The 7,500-nt window shown below is 30.1% G+C and overlaps 1 protein-coding gene across 3 annotated transcripts in view; it reads left to right on the top strand.

Moving 5' to 3' along the window:
- LOC137626072 (prolyl endopeptidase FAP-like) overlaps positions 1-7,500 on the top strand; it is a 319,030-nt gene that overhangs the window by 293,134 nt on the left and 18,396 nt on the right. The window lies entirely within an intron of this gene.

Raw genomic sequence — 7,500 nt, 5'->3', positions numbered from 1 at the left:
GAATTAGAGTGAAAAAATTCAATCCGCAAAATCCACCTGCCTGAGGTTTCTTCAAGAAACTAATTCGCTTCACTCAGTAAGACCATAAATTAGTTCGATCGGTTTACGAGGTCATATTTTCAGACACGTAGAGTTCAGTTTGTTCTGAGAGGAACGGTTTCAAACTAGGTCAAGTTCTCTTGCGAAGAGGTTAGAAAGGCAGAGGGGAAATAACAGACTCCAGAAAGCTGTGCAACTTCGTAGTTGAAATTTTTCCAAGCGTCAGAGATTTTTTTTTTTTTTTTTCAATTATTAGAGTTTTTCCAACCGTTAGAGTTTTTACCACCCATCAGAACCTTCTTTTCAACCGTTAGAATTTTCCCCAACCGTTAGAGCTTTTTTTTTTTTTTTTTTTTAAACCTTTACATTTTCCCAACCGTTAGAGCCTTTTATTTATTTTTTCAACCGTTAGAGTATTTCCCACCCATTCGAGCCTTTTTTTTTCAACCGTTAGAATTTTTCCCAATCGTTAGAGCCTTTTTTTTCCCTCAACAATTAGTTTTTTCTCCAACCGGTAGAGCATTTTTCTAACTCTTAGAGCTTTTATTCAACCGTTAGATTATTTTCCCTAACCATTATAGCTTTTTCACCAACAGCTAGAGATTTTTCAATCGTTAGTTTTTCCAACCTTTAGAGATTTTTTCCAACCAGTAGAGTTTTTCACAACCTTTAGAGTTTCTTCTAAGTGGTGGAGATTTTTCCAACGTTAGAGCTTTTTTCTTCAACTGTTAGAGTTATTTCCAAACCGCTAGAGTTTTTTTTTTCTAAACCATTAGCGTTTTTTTTTCCAACTGTTAGAGTTTTCCAACCAGAAGAGCTTTTTCTTCAACCGTTAGAGTTTCTTCCAACCAGTGGAGTTATTCCATAACCGTTAGACCTTTTTCTTCATCCGTTAGAGTTTTTTTCAACCTTTAGTATTTTTTTCAACCGTCAGAGCTTTTGGCATTCTCTTTGTTATCCATGGGTACTTCACCATTAAAGAAGCGATAGTATAAAACCTATCCTAATAAAGATAAAATATTCTAATTCTGTCATTTTTGAGGAAATAATCAGGAAGGTGGATTTTGTGGATGAGATACCTGACCACGGGATACTCCATATACCCCATTTATAATGGGGCGAAGAGGGCTCAATTTAATATGCTTTTATTGCATTGTGAATTATTTATTAGATTTCATGATTATTTATATGCATATATACTGTTCTTGCGTATTTAAACACACCCATATATATATATATATATATATATATATATATATATATATATATATATATATATATATATAGATAGATAAATAGATAGATAGATAGATAGATATCCATATATGCATACAAATATATGGACATATGTATAGTGCGTAGTTATATATATATATATATATATATATATATATATATATATATATATATATATATATATATACACAAATATCTGTACATATTTATAGTACATATACAGTACACATATATATGTATATACATACATAAGTATATATATACATACATATATATATATATATATATATATATATATATATATATATATATATATATATATATATATATATATATATATATATATATATATCATACAATCACCTTGTATTATGGACAAAATTTGACTGATTATTAACGGCAATCGGTTAAAACTATATTTTTCTAAACACTTCCTCTCCCTCAATAATTAATTTCTTGTCTTATCAATTTCCTAATTAATTAATTATTTAAGACAAACGAAGTATTCCTATCATTGGTGATCGTTTTCAACATTAAGTCTTAACAAAATACTAATGACTAAGAAAATGAACAAGAGGGTCTGCCCTTTCCTTACTTCTTCTTCTGTAATTCACATAATTATCTTCAATTGTATCATACACATATCGACATACAAAAGTTATCATTTATGAAATAGAACAAGGAGGGATGCCCCCACACTTTTTCCATTCTATTTTATTCATCAACATACAAAAGTTATCATTTAGGAAATAGAACAAGATGGGATGCCCCCACACATTTCCACTTCTATTTTATTTCAACATACCTATCAGACTTAGTGATGCTCTTGAGCTTAAGACTGGCTTTATTCTGTCCCAGTTAAGCTAAGATAATCTGAAACCTGACTATATTCGCCGCAAAGATTCCGGACAAAATAAGTCCCACCCCATGGTGACGTCATAACAGCGGTCATAAATTTGTAAAGGGAGAGACAACGGGATCGGCGATGACGTAATCAGTAGGTGGGGCTTATTTCGTCCGGACTCTTTACGGCGACTATATAGTATATTACTTTTCCATCACGTCTAGTGCCTCGTCTCCAACGATATCCCGAGGTGTCCTTCAGAACTAGAGGACTCTAGAAATGGGTGAGATCTAGATATAGTTTTTTTTTTTCATGGTCCCGAGAGATGTCGTAGTAATGGTCGATGTTAATAAATCTATTTATTTATTTGTTCTTTGAAGCTCCATGCTTTTATTTGTTTATTTATTTACTTGTTCTTTGCTGTCATGTTCAATCAGTAGATCTCTGTTCGTGTTGGTGAATACTGTATTGTTGTTGCTTCTCTCTCTCTCTCTCTCTCTCTCTCTCTCTCTCTCTCTCTCTCTCTCTCTCTCTCTCTCTCTGGCTCTGCATCGATGTTGTTTACATTGTTGTTTTCTAGTTGTTTACATTATAGTCTTATATTTGGTGTTGCTCGTTCCTGTTCTAACTCCTGTTTATTTATGTTGTTTGCCAGTTGAAATTGTTCTTGAGATTCTTAGGTATTAAAAAATTATATTGAGATGTAAAGATAAAACTCAAAAATATTACTGGAGAGAGATGAAAAATTCTGTATTGAGTAAAAATACTCCAAAATATTCGAAGGAAAATTATAGCAAAAAAAAATTAGAAAAGAACCAGAAAACATTTAATAAAATATATAGAGAAAAAATAAATAGAAATATTGCAAGGAAAATATTGATAAAAAAACCGTAGAAAAAATCTAATAAAAAATATTGCCAAGAAAATAAGTGAAAAAATCTATTCGGAGAAACTAATAGTTTTGCTCCTCTCAAGTATTGTGAAATAGTTTTGATAAAGGAAATAAATAAAAGTTTAAAGTTCTGATTGAAAATTATATTTTATAAAGATATGAATTAAATATATGCTCCATTATTATATCTATCTTGGTAGAAGTTATGATTGTAATGTAGGTGAAATATTGAAGAAGATATTATAGAATCAGTTTGAATGTAAATTGAAATAGTCAGAGAAAACAGGAGAAAGTAAAACAGATTGATTTAGTATTGTCTGTAAGCAACTTTTATCATATAAATGTTTATTAAGGAAGAGTAGAAGTGATAATGTATTAAACTAGGTTTCCTAAATCAGGAATGAGAAATAGTAAACAAATCCGTCGAAGAGAAATACGTTGAATTTTGTTTCCATATTAAAATTGTTCATTAAAAAGATTTTAATGAAGAGTAGAAGTAATAAATGATGTAACATAGCAGGTACAATAAAGATCACTAATGAGAAATTTAGACAAAAATATGTTGAAATTTTTTCAATATTAAGATTGTTCATTGAAAAATAAATTCAAACGAGGATTAAAAGCAATAAATGTGTAACAAAGCAGGTATAATAAAAATCAATAATGAAAAATTTTGACATATATATGTGGAATTTTGTTTCCATATTAAAATTTTTCATTAAAAAGATTTAATGAAGAGTAGAAGCAATAAATAATGTAACAAAGCAGCTACAATAAAAATCACCAATGAGAAATTTAGACAGAAATAGGTTGAAGTTTATTTATACATTGTTATAAAGGAAAATTATGAAACAATACTAAATGGAAGATACTAGCTCATGCATTTCTTCTGAGAATCTCTTCACAAAAGGAAAATTTATGTACTGGAAGTTTTCTCTCATTTTTAGGACGTAATTTATATTTGAATTTCGTTTGAATAAATTATAGGATTTTCTTTAAATGTCATTTATTACCTGATTGAATGGCACTTTAAACAGTTTTAGTTCCATAACTGAAGAGAGAGATTCGAATTAAAAACGCTTCGTTCGTATGTAAGTGGCAAAATGTGATTGAGCATATTCACAGTCTTTTATTTATGTGAATGATTATTATTATTATTATTATTATTATTATTATTATTATTATTATTATTATTATTATTATTATTATTATTACAAGGATTAGTATTATTATTGTTATTATTATCATTATAATTATTATCTAAGTTACAACTCTAGTTGGAAAAGCAGGATGCTATAAGCCCAAGGGCTCTAACAAGGAAAAATAACCCAGTGAGAAAAGGAAATGGATAAACTATATTATTATTATTATTATTATTATTATTATTATTATTATTATTATTATTATTATCATAAGCTAAGCTACAATCCTAGTTGGGAAAGCAAGATGCTATAAGCTCTGGGCTCCAACAGGGAAAAATAACCCAGTGAGGAAATGAAATAAGGACAAGAATAAACAATATGAAAAGTAATAAACAATTAGAATTAGAATATTTTAAGAAAAGTAACAACATTAAAACAGATCTTTCATATATGAACTACAAAAAGAGACTTATATCAGCCTGTTCAACATAAAAACATTCGCTGCAAATTTGAACTTTTGAACTTCTACCAATTCAACTACCCGATTAGGAAGATCATTCCACAACTTGGTCACAGCTGGAATAAAACTTCTTAAACCTATTTTAATCAAGAAATCTCTATGACTAACATGGGGAGGCAAAATTTTAAACATATTTTTCTTTCTAGTGAATAAAATTACATCTAAACCCCCAACTAAATCTGAAAGAATTTCCTTGATCATAAAGTAGTTCAGTTTCCATTCGATGCTTTTAATGTTCCTATACATCCCGTGCTTAAAATCTTATTCCTTCTTCCTGTAGTATTTTGGACTCTTAAAAAAAGTTTCCCTTTGCCATAGTTCGACCACCTTGCCTCGGCCTGTTCTTCTTGTATTCGGTGATGAGAACCAATTGTTGTTGTTGTTGTTGTTGTTGTTCATTGAGCTTAGATAGTTGTGTTTGGCCAATGTAGCGTTGTTGCTGATTTGCATTTTAAGTGGTTACTGTATTTTTGACGTTGGATGTTAGCTCTGGTGTATATGAGGCTTCAATGGTTTCTTTAACTGTGAATTTTCAAGTGTTTTACCAGTTTAAAATTTGGAGAGTTTTAACTAGGGTGGGGATGTATATTCTTTAGGTTTTCTGTGTTTGAGTTATATTTTAAACCAATTTATATGTATTTTATAAGTCATCTATTATGCTAATCCATCATCTTATTTTGAGTTAGGAGCATATTTAGTATTGTAATTTATGATATCTGTAAATATTTCTTTGGATCCGCAGGATTAATAGTAGACATATAAGACCAACATATTTAGTCATCTATTATGCTAATCCATCATCTTAATTTGAGTAAGGATCACTCTTTGTATTTATGTTTATGGTACCTATAAATATTTATTTGGATCTCGGCATAAACGGTAGAAATATAAGACCAACATTTTTTCAAAATATGTTGAAGAATTGGTATGTAACTAGTTGATTTCAGAAGATTTGTTAACCAATTTGAGAGAATTTGGTCTCCCAGATCATGACCTTTACAAGGACTTCAAAGCCTCATTGTTTCTACATATTTCACAGCAGTGTATGGGCCTGAGCAAAGTTAAAGAGCTTCTGACTGAAAGTTCTGAAGGAATGTCCTAGTAAAATCTGATGTACTTTTGATTGGTATGAGTGCTGAATTTCCTTGATTAAAAGATAAAGCACTTGTAACTGGTTTAAGAACTTCTCAGACCATGCTCAATCACTTGTATCTCCTATGAAGTTCCGAGTAACCTTTGACAAAGTTATAGAATTTTTGACTGATTTCAAGCACTGGAACTTTTCCTATAGATATTGGTCTAGAATGCAGAATAGCTCTGAAAAAAAGTGGTTGCACACTTCTGAAGGATAGTGGAGTCGAAGGCCTTCTGGTTTAACAGAGCTATGAGTACAACTCTTCGTACTACTGTAGAAACCTAAAGTGACTGGAAGTTAAGCTACAACACCTCTGACTGCCTCAAAGCATTGAAGAATCTTGGACAAATCTGTAGCTCTTTTGACTGACATTTAGTGATCGAGGTTCTTAAAGACAGATTTTTTCTTACTTAGCTATGACTATGTTAACGGGCTTATATAACTGGAGGGTCTTCTGATTATTAACAAATCCAAAGTGCCTTTGACTTTCAGAGTTCTGATAAACCTTGATAAGAAATCAAGTAAAGAATAATTATCAAGGCACATTGGATTTACTTTAGCTAGAACATATTTTGAGACGACTCAAGACAGGGCCTCAATGTACAAGATTACTCAAAACCTCACTTGAAGTGTCCATTTAAATTGTCTAATCATTCATGAAATAGCTTCTAATGAGTTGTGTCATGTCTATAAAAACAAGACATGTATGTCAAGTGTTGCTTAAATATCCAAACGTTTGTTTTAGGATTTTGTTTGGTTAAAGCAGCGTTTTATTCAGAGCAGTTTTGATACAAGGATAATTGAATGATAACTTGATTTTGCACAGATAACAATATAAATGAGGCCTATGTGATATATTAGGTGTCTGTTGGTGCAGGTAATAATTCGTGATAACAAAGCTTGAAAACAAGTGGAACTTAAATTGAAATAAATATAAGCTGACATTATTGAGTTTCAATAGTATTTTTTTTTCTAGATTTTCTGATATCTGTTAATAAGTCTTCCCATATTTTATAGACACAAGATTACCTTAATAAGTACATTTAGTCAAGTAAAGCCTTTAAGCTTAGTTCTGATTTTCATAGAGGTATGTTTTCTGAGAGTAGAGGTCCCCTTTTTTGTTTTGTTTCATTTGTTGATGTCGGCTACCCCCCAAAAGTGGGGGAAGTGCCTTGGTATATGTATGTATGTATGTTTTCTGAGCTAGATTAATGAAAAAATGAAATTTAATTAAAAAAAACTTTAACTTTATTCTTCCTTTTTTCACAGTAAATGGTACCTTTCTTGTGAACAACATTATTTTGAAAAGTACATTTAATTAACTAAAGCCCTTAAACATTAATTCTTCCGATTATCATAGGCATGGGTATTTTTTTTTTTTTTTGTGAGCACTTTTAATTAAGAAAGACTTTTAAGCTCAATAACTGCGGAGAAAAATATTGATTTTTAATACTTTGTAAAATTTTCTCCAAAGTCCCTTTTGATGTATTCTGGAAAGGGTTTCATGTATTTAATATTGTTAATTAGACACCAAACAGTTTTCTTTATTTGCAAGCAATCCCATTTGATATAGAAAATATATTTTATTGACAAGAATTTCTTTCCATTTAATATAGAAATATTTATATTTTATTGACCAGAATTTTTCACTGAAGATTTCTTTCCATTTAATATAGAAAATATTTATACCTT

The sequence above is a fragment of the Palaemon carinicauda genome, chromosome 33 (genome assembly GCF_036898095.1).
Source record: "Palaemon carinicauda isolate YSFRI2023 chromosome 33, ASM3689809v2, whole genome shotgun sequence".
NCBI classification, from domain to species: domain Eukaryota; kingdom Metazoa; phylum Arthropoda; class Malacostraca; order Decapoda; family Palaemonidae; genus Palaemon; species Palaemon carinicauda.
Note: the sequence above shows the minus strand (reverse complement) of the source record. Positions and strands in the feature narration are given on the sequence as shown.